Below are 22,358 nucleotides of genomic sequence, written 5' to 3' on the forward strand. Positions count from 1 at the left end.
CCAGGGTTTGCAACTCAAGAAGGTTTCTTGTGAAAGAAACTTGCTAAGATAAAATAAAAATCAAACACAATAGCATAATGAATGAGCCTCAACCCCTAGTTGATCCTTTTATAAAATTCTCCAACCAAAAAGCATTCAAATCCCTTCTTTATTTCCACCCTTCAAACCTAGGCATAAATTTATAATCACTTTATATTAACTAAATCTCCACCATGGCATTCACTAGGTGTAATAATGTTATAGCTTAAATGTAGTCCCAACATAAAACATAATGAATAATTATATATATTTCAAAGAACTTCAACTTTTTGATCTAATATTTAATTATTCCCTCATTTCTTGGCTAAAAAATAATATTCCCTCATTTTAGAAAAGTGCAAGCCTAGAGCTAAGGTATAAGTTCAGATATATGAGATAGATAAGGTCACTAAGGGATTATATCCAGACCTATAGATCTTATATTAGTACAGATGCTAGGCTGGGCAGAGTTTGAGAAATTGAGTTTCTTCATAACCGGCCTGAAACCAAGTCTGATGGTGGAAGTGAGAAAGGATAGGCCTACTACAATAGAGGAAGCCAATCCCATTGTGGACACTCTTGATGACCACCAATTTGGGCACAAGGAAATGAACAACAATAATGTTGAAGAATGATGAGAAGAGTAGTAGTACCACCAAGTCAGTTGGATCTTCTTCAAGTACAAAGATGATAGGGTCATCAAAACCAACACACAATAAGGACTTGGGCAAGGGGAAATTTTTGGAGTCTAAGACTAAGTCAAAACCTCCAATGACCAAGGGGCACTTCATTTGCAAAAACAAAGGCCATTGGGCCAAGGAATCTCTAGAGAGACAAAGGTTGTCTTCAACACAGAATGAGGATGTAGAGTTAGCCTTGCACTAATAGCTAATATGGGTGAATAAGAGTAAACCAAGCATTCAAAGATAAATATTCAATAGTGATTTCCCATGCACAAATGATCTCTCACAAACAAAGGAAAGAGAAAACTCATTGGGACAAAATTCTACAGATTACCTCGTTGTATATTTAATATTGAATCAACCTTGGTATTGTTGAAGCAAGCCATCTTTTCTATTCTCTCTTGTGGAAGTTATTTTACTTTAGCAAGGATTGTATGGGTATTGAGCAGTCGTCAATCAACTCCTACACTTTCCATTTAGTTGTGTGGTGATTGAGAAAACTCAGAAAAAAATGTAGGATAAATGATAAATAATTCTAGGTGAAAATTTTAAATCAAAGAAAGTTGGGCTAGCTTCATACATTTCTATATGTTCCCCTCTCTCCTTAATGGATATTTCAAAGGAGCTCTTATAATAGAAGATCACAATAAGAGGACCTTTGGTCAGCTCAAGCTTTTTAAGTTTTCTTAACAATTCCATTTGCATGAGGTTTATGGTAATTGCCAACATTGTTTAGAGGTCTGAAGTCCATTTACTGAAAATGAAACAACAATAAAAGATGAAAGTAGACATATTATATGGGAATACAACAAAAAAACACTATCATGACCAAATGAAATAAGAATAAATGAGATGTGAATTCAAATAGAGTATTGATCATTAGAAGATAAGAATAATACCTTATGTTCCCCAATTCTAGGACAACGAACTAAATCTTCCATAGAAGCCCCAATGATTTTTGACAATGTCTACACATGTCAATAGAATTGATCAATAAATTCTAGTACAAAGGAATAGAAAGTTGCATTCACAAAATATAACATAACTATTGTTACATTATAATATTTATAGTTTAAGAAAATAAGTATAGATTGTAATTGTTGAAAAATAATTATAAAAATACATTACAAGATCACTATAATAATGTTTATAAAGATCGATAACAAAATCATGTACCTTGAATGAAAATAGCATACAATAGATGTAAACCATTACCTATGATTTTCATGCATTTCATACTTGTTTGAATGAAGACCATAGTTATTAGAACTAGTAAAACCAAGCTACTTCAAAATCTACAGATGAGTTGTTTGTTTTAAGATGATTCTAGGCTCCCCTATGGTTCAACTGGTGATTTTGTTTAGTCTCTTCATGGTATATTTGCAGAATAAGGGAACATGCATTGTCTATAATTTTATCATTGTATATGCTCTCTTTTGCCACTGCCAAATCTTAAAATATTTAGTCATTAGAATTTATTCACTTATTTCCTATCCAATTTGTTGCGGATTATCCTCGTAGGATGCATTGATGATATTCTATAAAAGGAAAAATAACTTGTTTTACAAGGAGCAAAAAAATTCAATTGATTCAATTCCTAACCAGTGGTTGGCCTTTAATTTGCATATACAATTTGCAATGAGTGTAGTGAACCATGCTCACTAATGAAATCTTGAAGCCAGTTGAGAGATGAATAACCCGCAGTAAACCACTTATAATATTGTGCTAATTGAAGAGACTAAGTAGAAATTCATACAGATAATAATCACATTTAGATATCAATTTTCATTTTTCAACTAAGCTAAATAAGCCTATCCTATTAAAGTGATGGAGACACATAAAAAATTTCTTACAACATTGTCTAAGTAGGTAATCTTGATGTTGTGAGACTTGAAGTTGAGCATAAAATATTTTATTAGGTGGTTCTAGAAGGAATAATACCACATCTATAAAATCATAACATTTTTATGTATTAGTTCTATCTGCAATTGTTTTGCAGAATGGTGATTCTATTATTTTTCCTTTGTCATGGTTTACTATTCTCAGAGTTCTATTTGCCAATCTATTTTGTTGCAAATATATGTTCAAGCGCATATAAAATTTTCCTAATGTTCTAGGCTTATGGTGATTGTGAGTAGTGCAGAGCAGAAAGAGAACATGCTCATCTAAAGCTAATATTTCTAGTTCTTACTTCATTGCACGGTGCTATGGAATATAATAAACAAGCTCTGGCTTATTTTGACGAAAAGGGGGTGTCAGTAATCTTCCTTCTCAGATGTCTTTATCCACCTCTCTTCTCTATGAGGACAATTAGAGAGCATGGCACATTTCCGAATTGCACATCAACCATAGCCCTCAATAAACTTTCCTTGCTTATGTTGCACAAGAAAAGAAATAAAACAAATCTGTAGATTATATGCATATCATGCAGTTTTCATCTTCTTAGTATATGGAACTAGAAATATCTGATACATACACTATATGTTAGATACAACAATGATATATTTATTTGGTGACATATTTTGTTTCTTCCACTTATTAAAACATGATTACTTATGTGACTCAAAATTAATGCAGTTATCGTAAATGCAATAGGTGGTTGTTCCAAGGGCAGCCAATGAAACCCTTGGAGTCATGAAAATATTCAAAAACTCATCCACTGCAGAATGTTGGGCTGCCTGATCTAAACTCTATTGATCCTTGCCAAATCTTGAGAGTATTTGTAATAGTGATCTCATATATAAATATGCTTATTATATGTTATAATCAAGATGCATCACTATTCTTTTTTTCTTATAAAATAAAAAATCTAAAAATGAGTAATATTTTGTTTAATTTCCCCTTTTCATGATGGTATATGAATTTCTTAGTTGATTATTTTATGCTGATTACATAATCATGGCATATCTATTTCATTTATGAAAGAAATTCAAACAATCTTATGGTACAATCATAATGACTAGTAACTAACAATTCAAGGCCAATTGACTAATACTATACATACAAGAAAAAATATAATTGCAATTATTAGAAGGACCTTTGCCTATGATTATTTTTGTTATCTTAAATGGAAAATATCCTAGAAAAAGCATGAGAGTTCCTACTTATAAAATTTTCACTAAGAGAAATCTCTAGGATAGGAAAAGGAGAATGAGGAGTACCCCATTAGGCTGTTGTCATAGGATGTGAAAATTTGGATCGGAAGACTTAATTCAAAGCTTTTCATGGTAGGAGGTCAATTGCATTATTTCCACATGTGCTGCTCATTCTATTGCAAAATTATCCAAACATGAAGAGCATGTGGACCTTATAGTTGGAGAAGGGGCTATCCCATCTTTAGTTAAAAACCTTCAAGCACCTCTAGGTAATGAGGGGGAGGGGCATATTGTGTATGAGTAAAAAGTCAAAAATGAGGTTGCATTTGCACTAGGGCTTCTTGTAGTGAAGCTAGAGCATCAAAAAATCATTACAGATGCTAGTTCTCCTTTTGGTCACGTTTCTTTACTAAAAAGGTACAGAAATGGCTCCAATAGTCATATTTTGAGTGGTGTCCTTTGATGAGCTATTACTGCTATCACAAATCTAGCCCATGAAAATGGATCTATAAAAAATCTTTTGAGAACAAAAGAAGGAATTCCTCCTCTTAAATATTTTCTTGAGTTGATTGACACCAAGGTGCAGTGAGAAGCAGTAGGTGCTTTGTGAACTTTGGCATTAAAAAATGAACCAAACAAGAACCAAATTGTAGAATGCCACTCACTTCCAACTATTATTCTAATGATACATTATAAAGATGTTGGCATCCACAATGAAGTAGTTGGTGTGATTAGGAATTTGGTGCACTCATATATTAACATAAAGAAGGAGGTTCTTGCTAGAGCTTTGCAACCTATAATTGGTCAGTTGAGTTCAAGGTGTCATTAGAGCCAAACATAAGTTGCTTTATTGTTGGGGTAATTTACTATGATAGATCCTAAATTCAAGGTGGACATCATCCAAAGAGAGGTTGTTTGACCTCTTTCAAATATGCTTCAGATGCTTGATCCCCAACTAAAAGAGATGGAGACTTTTTCTTTGGGTAGATTATCATTGAGTTCAAATAACCAAGATGGATTTTTTCATGATGGTGGATTAACTCCAATGCTAGAGCTGCTTGATTCTTAAAATGGATCTCTTCAACATAATTATTTTTCTCTAAATGGGATGGTAGATAATGAGGACAATGTTTTTGATATTGTAAAGGAGGGAGGAGTAAAATAGTTGCAAGATGTAGAATTGATTGTTCAGTTTTCAAAGGATTGTGTGGCAAAGACCTTGAAAAGGATAGAGGAGACAATTCATGGAAGAGTATTGAAGCACTTGATCTATTTGATGCATCTATCTAAAAAAATGTTCAAGACATTTTTCCTTAATCCTTTTTCATTTGTGTTCTCCTGATGATCAAAGGATGATTTTTGTTAATAACAATGGTTTGGAAGTACTTGTGGATCTTTTATCTCCAAGTGCAATCTCAAAATAACAACATGATGGTGTTGTTGTGTTGCATACTCTAGCAAAGATGGCTCCTACACAATCTCCAATAGATGCGACTCTTCCACCTCTAATACATTAGGTCTAATTAGGGGATAAATATTTAAATAGTAACAAATTATTAGATGTTACATTTTTAGTGGAATTTAGGTGGCTCTATCCTCATAGGATTTCACTACTCGCATTATTAGATACATTTTGTGCCATGTTTGATGGAGGATAAAGGAAGAAAGAGGCAAAGGACATTGAAATTCCAAAGATAAGATGGAGATTTTTTAAACTAATGATGAGATTTGTTTACATAGGCATGGTTGATGGTACAATAGATATAACATAGGATGTTCTCAAGGTTGTGGATCAACATCTCTTAGAAGGGCTTAAAATTTTATGTGAATGTGCAATTGCATAAGACCTCAATGTGACAACTTTTGTAAATGTTTATGATCTTTCTTAGGCTTGCCATGCAACTTCACTAAGAAATACTATATTTTGTGGTTCGTTGTGAAATATGAACATATTTCTACAATGATTGGCTATCTTCTCTTGTAAAAAACATGCTCTCAGACATATGTTAGGACTTACTTCTAATATTACATCCATAGCCTCAAGTTCCATCATAGTAGAAAAAAATCATGATTATTTTCGGTAATTGGGGGCTTGGGAATGACCAATATTTCATGTAGTTTCATGAAATTAAATTTAGGGTTGAAAAGCTCTACGTGACTTCTTGTCTATGACCAACATTGCATGTAGTTTAATAAAATTCAATCAAGGGATGAAAAGCTTCAAGGGACTTCTTGTGTGTGACCAAAATTGCATATCGTGCAAGATGTTGAGGAGATGAAATAAAAAATACATGAATTTCTATAGAAGATAGGGTTTGAATCAACTTTTCATCAACAACTAATGTATGGGGATGTACAGAAATGAAAAGTTAAAGAATTTATCAAATGATAGTGCTAGCAAGATTTTCAAACACCAAAAAGAACCTAGAAGAAGAATAGTCATCCAAGTCATAGAGGTCTAGGTGCTTTTTAATTTCCCCAAAATTTTGCTTATGAGATTCCTAAATTCCTTTCTCATGTTCTCTTTGTCTATGCATGCCCTATGCCTCTATACCTTCATGTCTAGATTAGATAGAAGATTTTTCCATTAAAACCTTTCTATCATGAAGCATGGAAGACTTCAAAGGACATGTGTGGATGAGTTTCACTCTTGTTTCCTCTCCCACTATCATTGTCACCAATTATTCACACCAATTTAGTATTTTTTTTAATGCTAGATGTTAAATGCCATTTTTTTTTCAATCTCATGCATTTCTTATTATTTTTAATTAGTTAAAAATGTAACAACTTTAAATTAATTAATTTTTATCTTGTAAAATTATAACTATAATAAATAATATATTAAATATTATGCATAAAAGTTCTATTATGTTTATTTAATTTTTATTTTTTAATTTAATAAAATCTTTATACTAGATAGTAAAGTCATTAAAGGCTTGCATAATAAGTCAAATGTAAATTCTTTGGACATGGTTGTGTCACCCAGTTTGTGGATACAAATGTCCTTTCAATATGAACATTCTAAATTAAGCATATATATTCACCAAAATCTTATTTGGGTAGGAAAATTGAAAAAACCTAATCAAAAGTTGCAATCAAGAAAGTTACCTTGGCCAATATTGTCATGGTGAATTTCCCTTCAGCCACAACTTGATTGTGAGTTGTTGATCAATATATGTTAAAATCACCTAAAATCTAAACTTTTAGAATAAGCTAGTTGTAGATGGATTTCTCATGTAATAATCCTATAAGGAGACAAACATTTCTAGTGAAATGGAACTTCTAATTTGTATATTAGTCTATTATTATTTTATTAAATTTTATTATACATGAGTAATAATATTTTATTCATTCATTTTGTTTGACTGACTGATTATCAATGACCAACTACGTAGTCATTTATTTTGTAATTTTTGTTAAGGTGACTAATTATTAGTGACTAATTTTTAGTCATCTATTTAGTCTTTTTTTGGTAGAGTATTTAGTCACTTTTATTTGGTTGATCTTGTGATTTTACTTGATGACTAAATTAGTCACATATTTAGTCACCTATAGTTGTAAATTACAAAGAAACATTAGAATGTGATCAATTTTAGTCACATGACTAGATATTTTAGTCACATAGTCACATATTTACCAAAATGTACTAGTGTTATTAAGGATGTTTTGAAGTTATGGCAACTTACTTGTTTTTAGGAGGCCTAATTAGGGCTCTTAGGGCTACAAGGCCAAATAGAGTAATTTGATGATTTTGAAGACTTGGACTTGAAAAGTTGGTGTAGAATGGTTGGTAAAGGACCAAGAAAATTGAAGAAGGGATGATCAAAGAATGTGTTGGTCAAGTTGGGAGCTCTAGGGGTGTTTGTCTTCTTGGAGAGAATGCAAGTGCTTAGCTAGGGTTTAAGGAGTTAGGATTGTAATTTGAAATTGATAGGTGAGTTTCTAGGTTGGAGAGGGTTATGAAAAGATGCTCTAGATTAGAGTATTAGAAGGAACTCTAAGAAGGATAAGGGAAGGAATTGGATAGAGAAAGAAAATATATAGGTGTGAGAAACTCCCTATCACATACCCATGCTCATTACATGATGAGTGACTGTAGGCAATGCAATTTTCCTACCTAACCCCAATGAACATAACTCAACCAAAAATAACAAGGAGTTTAAGTCTCACAAGAACATGAAAAGTGCATGATCACGTGCTCATGTGTGGGCACACCAACTAAATGAAGATCATAAACAACAAGGGTTGGATGAGAAACAATAAAAACCCCAAGTATCAAATCACTCAGCCAAGAAAATAGTCGGGAGTATAGATTTGAGATGAATCCTAATGTAAAAGAACATTTATGGTTAGATTGAATTTTTCATAGATAGTCCAAGTCCACAACCAACATCAATGCCAAGAAACACCCAAGAAGAACTAGGTAGTATGCAAATTGAGACAAAGTAAAAAAATGCCCAAAAACCAACATTGATGAAAATCAATGAAATTAAAACCCTTTTCACAAGAGTGTATAGAATCCCCAGATATCCAATAAAATTTGGGTTTGGAGTCTCTATACAAAAATGACCAACATAATGGTCCAAAACCCTAAATCCTTCACACCAAAAAGCCATAAATGCTCATACCCAACCAACCAGGTAGAACCTACATACAAAAATGGAGGGGAACACTAGTTCTCTACCTCCCAACATATTGGTACTAGAAATAGACTTAGAAATGGAGTAAGAACACAAAAATGAAGAGCCCTACCTCGTAGCCAATAGGGAAAAGTCAAGAACACTCACGATAAAATAATCTCTTCGCAAAAGCAGCCAAAAATCATAACAAACCAAGGTCTCCTCAAGCAAGATCTAACGAGATCAATATTGCAATGATCCCACACCTATAGCTCCCATAATGAATAAAACATCAATTCCTCTTGAAGAGGATTTAGGATTTTTCTCTCCAATTTCTAATTTGAAAGTGAGAAGTGAGAAATAATTCCCTTTTTGGTTTATATATTCTCTTTAAAAGTGAAATATTAAAGTAGGAAAGTAATAGGTTCACTAAAATAAATTCCTCTATAGCCAAGAAAAAATGGGTAATTCCAATTAAATGGAATTCAGCTATGAAAAAGTTGTCAGTAATTAAAATAAAATTAAAACCCAAAATACTCTTAAACATTAAATCACAATTTTCCTTAATAATTTCTGCGACAAACACAAATATCTAAATGCATAGACACAATACTAGTCTCATCACAAATGCAAATGAATATGGATTTATAAAATCACTAGAGGGTTTAATTAACAATTAAACAAGATACGTCATCCATACAAGGATGACATTTGCTAGGTAAAAAATATTTGAATCAATAACTCCATGTGCCACTATTGGGGATATAAATCCTGCACACTAAACAATACAATCAAGTGCAATTGCATATGATAATATAGCCAAAGTTAAATGCATTAAATCACATAATTAACCATTCATTTAATTACATCAAAATAATCTATTTACATAACTCATTGCATCATAAAACATCTCAAAGAAAGAATGAAGAAGATGTATGTAGCACTAAATCATAGTATCCAGAATCCATTAAGTCTATCGTATAATCACAACAAAGTATATGTCTAAATAAAAAATAACTAGATATCATCATAAAGTATCATGCCACATCAATAAGCATCATCACACATATATGATCAAACTAAACAACATAGTATCTGACATCTATGAAACTGGCAATCAAAATATAATATCTGACCACTAGGTCATCTCAAATGCTATTTAACATGAGTATCAAAGTATCTCTCGAATCATTATATAACAAGGTACAAAATGAAAACACGGGAGGCACTACAACACATATATGTCTATATAAATATACATATTGTTATAATTAATGTGTTTAATTGTTTGTGTATGTTGTAAATTGTATGTGAGTGAATAATTATTACACTTTGATAATGAAGATAAATATAATAGAATATAACAATAAGAAAATTAAATGATATAAAATAAAATGAACAAGAATTTAAAGGAGTAAATTCCCTAACATACGAAGGATGCTTATGAAATGCAGTCAAATAGCTAAAGTTATATTTCATCCTTGTTACCCATGTAGAAGAATATGAGATAAGAACATAAATATAATGATGGGCATAAAAGAAAAGGAAAAAAAGTACTAGAGAGAGTATTTACATCATTCTTAGACCATTTTTCCATTATGTACTACTAATATATCCTTAATATACCTCTAATATGACTAAAAAACTTGTAAGATAGTAGTTAATTACATATAAACTAAAATAATTTTGATTTTAGAAATATTTTTATTTAAAAGGGTGGTGCCTTTTCACCTAAAGGGGTATGAAAGTTATTAAAGAACATATATATGTGGTTTAAAATGTAAATATGATGGGGAATGATGACTAAAATGTAGATAAGATATTGGTTGTAATTTTCATGGATATTTTTATGGAGAAAAATTAATGATACATGAGTATAATTCTTTAAGGATTTGTAAGTTTCTTTCTCTTTTGAGGAGATAGTTATATGTGAGAGTTTCAAGGGATGAGAGAGGAAGTTATTGTTGTGTAATCTTTTCTTCTTCTACCATGAATATTTGTGAAGTTGGAGTGGATTTGAAGGATGCATCTCAAGTTGAATTTATTTTTCTCTCTTTGTCTCCTTACTCTCGCTTCTGTTGAATCTTTGTAGGAGTTGAGGTTTGGATTGAACCTATTGATTGCATTATTTATTTGATAAAATATATATCAAATTATATGTTCTCATGATTTATTATATTTGTACATTTAATTTGTATAGTAATTTAAAAAAATTGTGTTCATTTTGTGAAAATAGTCATGTATTTTCCTATGGTATTTAGCCACTATTTTTTGGAGATATGTTATTTGATGTTAGAAGGTTGTTAGTAACTAGAGGCAAGGAATATTATATTATTATATATTTCATATATTCTTATCTATACTTTCTTGTAAATATTAAATATTTTTATTATAATTTTTAGAAACATATATGCTTGATTTAGGAGTTTTTAACTAGTTTGACCTCTTACTTAGATTTTCATTCTTTCAATTATTGTTTAAGATACCAAAGGCATGCCAAATTTTTATGTGATGTATAAAATTTATACTTATCATTGAAAACTCTTGTAAAGATGTATGTCTATAGACCTTGTTCCTTATGATCATTTATGTATTGTGATACTTATATGATGAGTTGAGGTCTTGTTTAAACTAGGGGTATGAGATTGTAGGAATGTTGTTCCCTAAAATCTTCTATGATTTTGGTTTTGGATTTTTGAGTATAGTAGATTCCCTAGGTGAATGGCTCACTATAGGTTCTAGGGCATGAAAGTGGCCACCAAAGGACCCTATGTGTCAGAGATTAGGGAAATGTGTAGGCTAGTTCTACATATGAGTTTTGTAATCAAGTGGAAACACTCACAAAATAAATGGGTTATGGGAATTTGGGAATTCACATTAATTAAGACAATAAGGATGTATTATTTTAGTACTTTGAGAGAAGATGTTCTATGTAATAGAATAAATGTTTGACTTAGGGGAATGGTCCCAACACTATAGGACCATACATATCATGTTGGAGTACTAAAAAAGAAGATGTTATGTGCAATAGTATGGTTTTTGACTCAAGAGAAGGATTCCAACACTATAGGAATGCATATTGACACTCACCTAGATTTAGATAAACCCCTAACTCTTCTTTTGTATCTAGTTATCCATTTTCATTGTGATTTCATTTTGGACATTATGCTTTTGTGTGGTTGTATGGTACCTTTGTACTTTGATTTTGGGGTATAAGCCTTAGAATACCTTATAACCTATGTGGATCATGGTCTTATCTCCTATATCAAGGAAGTGAACCATTTATGGCTCCACGTGGTTGGGTGCCAAATTATTTTTGACGTACAATTCGAGTTCTTACAGATGAATTTATGTGGATCCTTGCTGAGAAACTATTGAAGATTATTTAGATTATGTTGCATTTCCTTGGAAGAAAACTATGTAATATTATAATGTAAACTATTTAAAAAGTACAAATTCATATGTATATGTATCATAAATTGAAAAAAATAGTGAAAAGGGTAAAGGGCATCTCTAGGAGAAAGAAGGGATATGTGAACATATTGTATTATTCCAAATAGATCAATGATGTAATAATGAGGTCATGGCATTGTATATTTCATTGTATTTATATGATGATAATGATAATATGTATGATGAATAAAATATTCATGTTCACTTTATAATGTTTTTAAATTAATGATCAAAGTAATTAGTGAACAGAATATGATTTGGTAAATATGTACAGTTTATGGTTTGAGTCTATTTAATATATCTTTATTGCATGTTGAGTAGATACATTTTATTTATAAATCTTAAGACATTAGATCCTACTTAAGAAATGAAAGTCGTATAAATATTATTTGGAATTAATAAACAAAAATTAAAGAAAGATTATTTAGGTGTTTTCTATCACACCCTAACTTCTACAAGATAGATGTGGAATAACTTGATGAGAAGTGGCTAAGTCCTATATGAGATCTAAGACTCAAAAGTGATACATAAGAGAAAATATAGTGATGACTATTGAATCGAGTAAGAAACCATAAGTAGACATTAACTAATAGATGAATTAAATTAATTAAGGAAATGTTAAAGAAATTTAAATGAGAAATAATTAAGAAATACTTATTGATTTGGATGAGTAAACATAATTCTTAAATTTGGATACTAAGAAATGTGTTTGAGGACAATGTTAGGGAACCTACTAGAATTCTTTCATCTAAAGTTTGGTAAATAGATAAAGAAAAAGTAATTTTTGAAAAAAAAATAATCTACCAAACATAGTATCTTTTAACATTATCCTTTTGGATTTTGTAGCAGGGCATTATAGGAATATCACCTTCAATTATTTTCCCTTTTTTGGTTGTCCAGGTATTGCCAAGGGTGGTATACTAGGTACTAGATCAAAATAAAAGGGCTTTATGACCCATCTCTTTCTCAACTCCATCACATGTTGTATGTAGATTTAAATATCATCATTTTCTATTTTATCAACCTTGACATTCAAAAAGAGCTGGTCAAAAATCTTATTAGTTTTGTAGAGGGGACCTAGAAAATTCAGAGAATCCTTCTTCTAAATGTCTAAATAAATTCAAAGACCAAGTGTCACTTCTACAAGAGGAAGACTCATCTGACACTAGTTCATTATCCTTGCCTAATAACCATCCAAGTAGTTGAGCCAATAATCCTCCATTCTAGCATCAGGAGTAAACTCTCAACCCATCACATTAGTTTACATGCCAATAGGGTAAAAATATGGTTGACCAATAGGAGATTCTTCCAATAGAAACTACTCCAATTCTAGTTCAAAATACTTTATATCCTTGTACTCATTTATCATGTATTGTTCTATACAAAAGGAAATTCTTGAGGCTTTCAATGCTTTTTGCTATATCACTCATATGTTGTTATCATTTGTCAATTGATCTCCAACATGATCAACCTTTCTAAAGAGTACCTTGGGAGCTCCTTTGGGTGTGTTGTTGTGCTAGCCATTTTGATAAATGTAAATTTCCTAAAGTGAATAAGTATGCCCTGATTTGGGAAACAAATAGAGTTATCTTGACAAACTATCTCTTTATGTAATCACCACATAAAAATATTATAACTATGAGCATCAAAGCATCATTGACAATTTGATACTCAAGGCTCTTATCAAAGAGATTCTTCTATACCAACTAGGTGTACACAATATAAAACCAGTTGCTTTTATTTTGTAGGTTTCCCTTCCTTGTCAAACCCATATAATCTACTCAAGTAGCCAATAAATAGACCATATATGATGTCATATAGAATTGCAGGTCTATTTTTACCAATGTCAACTATTCATCAAGGGATTTAGGGCCTATAGTACCTTAGTAAATTATGTTTCTCCTCATTCTAATTTTCTTGATAAAGTGTATCATCTAAATCTCCCAAGTGACATGAAATGGGCAATTCCATAATACTACTTAGTCAAACAGTGCAATATCCAATGTATGTCACCATGTACCTTATGCTCAAATCCAATTTATTATCTCTACCATGTGGGCTTGGGGTGATCATATATTTTTTCTATACCAACTCATCCACTATTTTCTCATTCTCCTTATACCACCATTGGGAACTCTCAAAGGAGATAGAATAATATTGATGTGATATGGGAAGGTGGAATACTTTCTCAATATTGTTGGGTTGAATGTCAAGCATGACTTCTTTGGTCACATTTTACATGAACCTTTCATTAGACACATGATGATTTGCCACTATCATGATAAGTTTTAAAGATTGAACTGAAGTCAATTGCAAGGTACCATTCACCAAACCTACCATCACCATTGAGGACAACACTTCTGATCTCTCTTGGGGCCTATTGCAAATGCTGAAGCAATAGTTCTATTTAATTTTTCCAATCCTATTATCTTTGATCTTAGAGTGTAAATCCATGAAATTATATTTAGAGGGAACTCCTTGGAACTTGTATTATATAGATCATGGAGGTGTAACCTTTTTCTGATTTGATGATGAGGATGTCATTGATTCCTACATTAAAATAGCCTATTAGTACCATGTTGTAAACCCATGCATAAAAAGAAATGAGAAAACACTTGAATATGATGATGAGCAAGGTTATAAGGCTCATAAACTAGATAGAAGGTAAATTATTGGGTTGCACACCTTTAATAGGTGTGAACCCATACAAGTGCACTGAAATGCATTACAAGATAGAAAATATCACACCCATGCAAGTTGTGTACTTCAAAAAAAAATAACTTAGGGTTCTCAAAACTTGGGATGTTGCACAACATGCAAAGCAATGGACCTCATTGACCTACAGAGCTACACTTTAGCTATGAGATGTGCAATTGTGGCTTTGGACTTGGTAAAGATAAACAATTTTTTTTTGGGGAAATCCAATGTGGTGATCACACTTGTGTGCCTATGAAAGTGCAAGGTTGTGCAAACTATGAAGAATATGGTAGAAGAATGACGGAAAAGATACTCAAAGGGAGCAAAAGATGGAGCTATGAATCTATGTATGAAGACCACCTAAAGACTAAAACTCAAAGGGCCAAAACCCATAGAGGATTAGAGCTTTGAGGTGCAAGGATTTGAAGGTAGAGAGAAAACATGCAAGAAATAAGGGCTTCAATGCCCTTTTGTAAGCCTTGGGAGATACTAATGTTATCCCTGAAGTTTGTGCATCCTAGTTATGTGTTAGATTTGTGCACCTACATAGGTGCACAAAATCCAACTAATAAATTGCCAACTCCATAGTGCACCACTAGAATTTGCGACCTTTTCACCTATGTAGCTTCACAATTATGTAAGTGTGCAAGGGGACTTGAAAAAAAGTAAAATAAAAGGGAAAAAACTTTCACACCTATGGAGGTGCACAAGTGCGTAGCTCTACAAGTGTGAAAACTAGTCAGACAAAATAGGAAGAAAAAATATATACTGGCCCACAAACCTATCAAGCATGACCTAGAGCTTCTTGTCCATCTAGACCCCTTGAAAGAGACTGTGATTTGATGAGTCTAGAAGATAGAGAATGTGAGAAAAAAAAGGGGGGGGTCCCCATTTATGAAATTACAAATAAGGCATGTGTTGTAGAACCACAAAAAATAGCCCAACAAAAGGAATAAATGACTAATGCATTTCTTTATTAGCAAGTAGACTCAGATCTTGTTAGTCAATAGACCAAATACAAGTTGCATAAGAGGTGACAAAACATCTCAGCTAACAATTCAAATCTTTAGTTTTTCCATTCAGTGTGTACACCTATCTTAATTCCTTTCAATTTTCAGGCATATGCCACCACAAGTGAACAATAATCAAGACAAATCTTTACCAATTTGTAGAAGCTTTTAAAACCCCTAAGAACCCATTTCTATCACTCTCAACTAGATTTGAGAACCCATTAAGAGGTATCTTTAATGAGTCAACTTGTTAGCTTTTCTTTTCCATTAGATTTACAATTTTCATAGAGATCACATGTTTTTATTTGACTACTCTCTAATCTCTTTGCATTGCTAGGATAATGATCATACTACGTTTCCCTGTGTAATATTTTCTTTCTTTTCTTTGACCATTTTTGGCTCTTTTTTTTAAATCCTTAGGCAACACTTAAAACAATGATGCTAGAGCATTTGAAGTTTCCTTGATTCTATCAATTTCTTTGACTCTCATTATTTGTGTTCCTCTTTTTTGAATTTAGGAAAATTCACATTCCAAAAATTAATATAGAGGGGCTCTTGAAACTACAATTTCCCATGTCAATGAATTGGGATGAATCTTAATCATCATGAAAAAGCCCCACTAGGGAACCCAAAAGAAATTAACCTAAAGTTTCACTAAGTTTTCCAAAAAAAAATTTGACAGATAATAACAACAAGAGATAACATAGTAGAAGCAATAACTCACATACATAAAACTATCCATAAATAGATTACATCTCTTAAGAGTTCCATGATGTTGAATCACATATATAAGTTTTCTTAATACTAGATCTGATACATAAAAAATCCATATCATAGAATAACCACAAGTACGAATCTAATTAAATAATGTACAATTTCATAACATGTCACATGACATAACTAGAATGCATAATTATCCATTGTACAAGTCACAGGGTATGAAAAGCTCAAAGAATATACATCATGAATAAAAACACCATCTCAAAAGATCTCTAATAATGAAGTACAATACTAAAAATATAACCATCCAACAAAAACACAAGATTTGGATGAAAGGAACAATTGTACAAGTACATCTAGCAATGACATCTAGCTATTAGATCTCAATGGTATAAGAAACACTACCATCTGACCTCATGGAACCTAAATGATCCACTCCCACTATGCTAAGGAGATAATCCCAAGTCCCATATGGATATCAATCCAAAAAGTCATAACCACCATCTAGGTCAAAGAATTCCTGATAGCAATCTATCTCAAAGGTACCAAGACACAAGTAACATCTAATCAGAAAGGCAACAAAGACACATAGAAAATCTACTATGTAAGTGGACAAGTGTCATCACATGGGCCAACTCTAAGGTTACCTTGGAAGCCTCTCTGGACTCCGATCCCCTAGTGTCTCTATGTGACATTGGTGTCCTTTCTTACAAACAAGGCAAGGTTACAATCAAGAATCCTCTCTACTCCCATCCTAGCCTTTACTAGCACTCAAGGCATGGGTGAGGAAAAAAATTGACTCTTATTAATTCATTTTAAACCCATTTAATGAGTTGTTATCACTTATTAAAATAACCTACAATGGGTTACCTAGGTAGCCTTTATAGGGCTTTGACCTCCATTGCAAGCCACTTCCCAAGATACACATAGATTACCTACCCTAAGCTCATGAAAAGTACAAGTCATAAAATCACAATTTTTACATCATTCGTATACAAGAAATCGAAAAGAATCTAAAGATAAATCATAATATATACCTTAGTTCTATAGAAGCAACTGGAAAGCACCTAAAGATAAATAAAAATATTCAACTCAATTATATACAAGCAACTAGAAAGCATCAAAAGATAACTAATTGAAACTAAAAAGTTAAACTAGGAAAATCACACCATTCACCTTAGTTCTATACAAGTAACTAGAAAGCACTAATGGCCATATGATCAAAACTCATCATAGAAATACATGAATACATGACAATGGTTGGTTAGAATGATCGTGACCAAATAATAACCATAACATTATCTTAGAACAAAAACCCCAAGCCTCTAGTAAACATCTTGACTAGTCAATGTACTAAGTCAAACCTGAACCCAACACAGGATACACAACACATCAAAAAGTAATTTCATAAATCATTTATTTCAAAAACATACATGTTCAATTTACAAATAGGGTTCAAGTTTTCCATTTCCAAAGTGTCATGATTACTAAGGTTTTTCAAAATTTCAAAAGAATTAAAATCTCCCTAGTATTAGAAATTTTTTTAAAATATAAAACTAAACCATCAACCAAAACTCGAGTTTGTAAAAATAATCATTTTCCCCAATTTACAATTATCAAAATTTTCAAATATATTTTAAAAATAAAATAATTAATAAAATCTTTAATTTAATTATCACTAAAACAAATTCATGTAATTAAATATTATTATCAAAATTTAATATTAATTATTAATTATATTCTTTATTAATTTATTAATAATATAATATATAATATTAGGAAAAAGCCTACAACACAATGGTAACTTGTGAGCCTCTCATGTGGGAGGTATTGGGTTCAAATCTACCGTCATCTAACATATAATAATAATTAATTCCAACAAATAATAATTAATCTAGGCTTCGACTGTTTATTGATAAAAAAAATAAAATAATATAATATAATATATTATATTATTAATAGTAATAAACATTAAATAAATAATATAATAATTAATTATATTAAAAACTTGGTTGCCATAGCAGCTAAAGCTATTATTGGTAGCATTAGTTACCTTCATAGCCAAGTTGCGATGCAGCAAGAGACGGGCAGAGGTAATGGTCCCTGATCCCATTTTACTATATATATATATATATATATATTTTTTTTTTTTATTATAAAAAATTAAAAACAATTGCCCCCCGCCCCCGCCCCCCCCAAAAAAAAAAGAAAAAAATTCTTACATGATTTCAAATTTTGTTTAGGCAAATATGAAATCTTAGTTTTGGCATAAAAATTATCATAGTAAATAATTATTTTGGTAATATATATATAGACACACACACACACACACACACACACACACACACACACACACACACACACCAAATCTATCAGTATATATCTAATAGGAAAACAACAACAAACTATCAAATTTGTAACTTTAATTTTTGGTATTCATTTCCAAACCCTCATCCCAATTTTAATTTTTTTTTTAAATCCGATTTCCAATAAGAACAATTCAATAACAAAAATCAACTTTTCTCAAACAAGGGTTTCAACCTGAAGTAAATTTTGAAAATAGATCCATACAAACACAGAGAAGGCATATAGATTTCAATGAGAAAATTAATACGCAAAACTCAACAAGATCCTAGCTCAATCTGATGCTAACTAGTCAGATACTCAGAGCTTACAATAAATTCTCATCTTTTCGAAAACCTTATTTCTCGTTATTTGCTCCTCCAAACCTATGTCTAGAGAAATGAGCTCTGGTTTCTTAATAAAGAGCCTTCTACCTTTAAGGTATCAGTTTTGTAATCACACGAGCCCTTTTTCTTTATTATTTTATTTTATTATAATTTCATGTGTAATTTTTTTACAATTTAATTAAAATAATCTCTATTAAACCACAAGATGTCTTTAATATATTTATTAATTCAACTCATTATAATATTTAGAGTTTATTATTAAAACGAAACTCCTAAATAAATTATTATTAAATCAAATTAATATATTTACATTAAAATTAGAACTTTAATTTTTTTTTAAAAATTTTAATTCTTTTATTTAATTAACTTTTCAATTAATTGAATATAATTAAAATCTAATTTTTTTCTTTCTAATTTTTTTGTTAAATTAAATCATTTAATATTTTCTTAATTTAATTTAATTATAACTAAAAATCACAACAAACCCATAATCTAAATCCAAAAAACTCATAATAAAGACAGTACTACATCAAACTCAAGGGTCAAAAATCATGAATTCACATTAGTTAATGAATTCAAAAGGGTGAATAACTCAGATACTTATCCTACTTTCTAGGACAATTGGCTTAGGGTTAGGATTTGGGCAGAAGAACTATCTCACCTCTTTTACCATTGAGATATTTTGATAGCACACACTCATCCTAGTAATCCAGGGAAGTCGATGCCCGGTACCTACAATTTGCATAAAAGCTTAGCATGTACATATACATATAATTCTAAAATAAATAGGCAATGGTGAGGAGTGGTGCATCATGTAGATCTTGACTAGTAGGTGACTATGACTTCCTTCCTCAAACACATCAAAAATGTTAAACATAAGGTAAAACATACATGTACACCATACACATGCAAGTATGTGGTAAGTATCCATAGAAACCACATATAAAACATCCATCTAACTGTCATCATGAAATAACTAAAATCACTGTATACAAGAATCATCATTTAAGGAATAATCATGAATAGATTAAATAGCCAAGTATCAAGTAGCTCATCACATATATCAACTGAGTATGAAATAACATCTAATCAAATTGGGAAATCAAGTACCACTAATCATAAAATGTTACCATAAAACTGGCCTAAAAAGAATTTAGCAATAAAACATGAAAAGTAAAATAGGGGTAGGCATTATATCCACCCCCCTAGACTTAGGCTTACTCCTGGAAGTGTACAAGAAATATAAAACTCTTGCACTTACTATGTGGGTCCCATTGGACCCTTTCCCCTTGTAGGAAGATAAGACTCCACTAAAAACACCCTCTAAGATCTACCCATATCTCCAACCATGGTTTCTGGAGCTGTAGGTCTCTAATTTGAGAACTGTGGTTTCCATTGAGGACAATGAGAAGACTTATACCCATATTGTCCACATGAAAAACATTATCCATCAAAACTCCTCTCCATGCTAGGAGCACTAGACTGCTAAAAACTACCCCTACTAGAAAAAGGAGTACTCTGTACTAGATGGTCATACTGATTGCTCTATTGCACTAAGAGTACTGAAAATCCCTAGAGTGTGAACTACCACACCTACTCCATGCTAGAGGATAAGATCCTCCCAACAAATGTTGCTACTAATTGCCTCCAGAAGAAGGAGGCTTCCTACTACTACCCACTCCCTGATTACCTTTGGACCCTGATGTTGTAGGTGCTCCCACAAAACCACCCTTTCCCAAGGTGATATTTTTCTATACAAGGATAGCCTGATGTACCTCATTCTTGAGGGTTTTAGCCTAGAAAACCTTTACACCCCAAATAAAGTGTTGAACCATTAGTGATGAACTGTCGCTAGTTCTTGCATAAGGCATGAGCTCATAGAATTTCTGTTCATACTCTACCATAGTCATAGTATATTGTCTCAGATTGTGGAACTCGTTGGTCCTCTACTAGTGTTATTAATATTCTAGGAAGCATTCATGGAAGTTCTCAAGGAATAACTCCCATGTAATAGTGTTTATGTTCACACCCAGTTTCTTCTCTCCAATGTTCAACCATGTATCCCCAAAGAGCTCTAGGTGGGTGGTGGCATACATCTCTTTGACATTAGAGTCAAAGTATTGCATAGTAAAGCCTTGTCTGAGTCACCATGCTCTTCTCTATGGCTCTCTTCCCTATTCTCTTCTATAAAATGACTCTATCTATGAGTCAGAGGAGGAATATCATATCCACCTATCCTAAAACCTCTACCTTGGCCTACACTACGACCTCTAATAGTTGATCTAGTCTTAGATACCATCCTCCTACAACACCAAAGCAAGAAAAACAAAAATGTTCACAAGGTCAACAATGTATACCACCTTAAAGCATAGTCATAAGAAAATACATTTGAAAACCAACTCAAGAGTTATTCGAGTTTTTCCCTTTTTCTATGTTCAAGTAATTGAGTCTAAAGTTCAAAGTGTTCATGTTGTAATAGATACATTGTAAGGAAACTTGCAACAAAAAATATAACCATTTCCACATAATCCATCATAGATCTAAAATAAATATGGAATTAAAATCCACATGCAAGAGAATAGACAACATAACCACAAAAATGTGACACAAGACATACCCTGGGAAACCCTCACTAAGGAAAAAACCTAGCCTCCAAAAGCATCCATGACCATGCATTATTCAACAAAAACACCATTGCAATACAACCACAAAAGCCTTGAAAGCTATAGTCACTACTAAGTAGTCCATGTGAACAAGCATGAATCCATACATCCCATGCCATGATTCCAACCTTCACAAATGTTCCTTTGGCTAAGCTATCAAGCCTTGTCCTGCTCGACTCTTTCCCTTCTCACTCACTTTCTCACACACAACAACTACCCTTGTGGATGCTTATATAGTAGCAAGTCCCACAAAACCACCAAGTGGTATTACATAAACCATGTGCTACCTAACCCATTGACCCCACATTTAATATTGGAAATTTAATTCTTTTCCCCAATATTAAATAATTACATGAAATATTATCACAATGTTACAATACAACTCATCAAGAATATCCCATGAGAATATTTACATGTTGCACATCCATCTAGGTACAACATTACATAATAAAATAAAATAATACAATATAACAATACTATGTAATGTGTGCAACACCCATTATCTCAACAATCTCCCACTTGTATACATTACATAGGGTCAATCTATAGCCACATAAATGAACAAGGGAACAATCCCTCCCAGCACATCCACCATCATGGATCAAAGTACACCATGTGCTCCATCTTGGTACCCGCAACAAAATCAAAGTATCTAGCATCTCAAACATGAATGAAGCCACCTTCTATTATGCCATTGCCACTGGATAGAC

General features: G+C 31.9%; 1 pseudogene; it reads left to right on the plus strand.

Annotated features, from left to right (window-relative positions):
• Positions 1 to 470: 470 nt before the first annotated feature.
• On the plus strand, positions 471 to 5,851 carry LOC149552080 (ARM REPEAT PROTEIN INTERACTING WITH ABF2 pseudogene; annotated as a pseudogene).
• The last annotated feature ends 16,507 nt before the right edge of the window (positions 5,852 to 22,358 follow it).

This window comes from Cupressus sempervirens, chromosome 6 (assembly GCF_028749045.1).
Source record: "Cupressus sempervirens isolate cs-2001-9-10 chromosome 6, ASM2874904v1, whole genome shotgun sequence".
Taxonomy (NCBI): domain Eukaryota; kingdom Viridiplantae; phylum Streptophyta; class Pinopsida; order Cupressales; family Cupressaceae; genus Cupressus; species Cupressus sempervirens.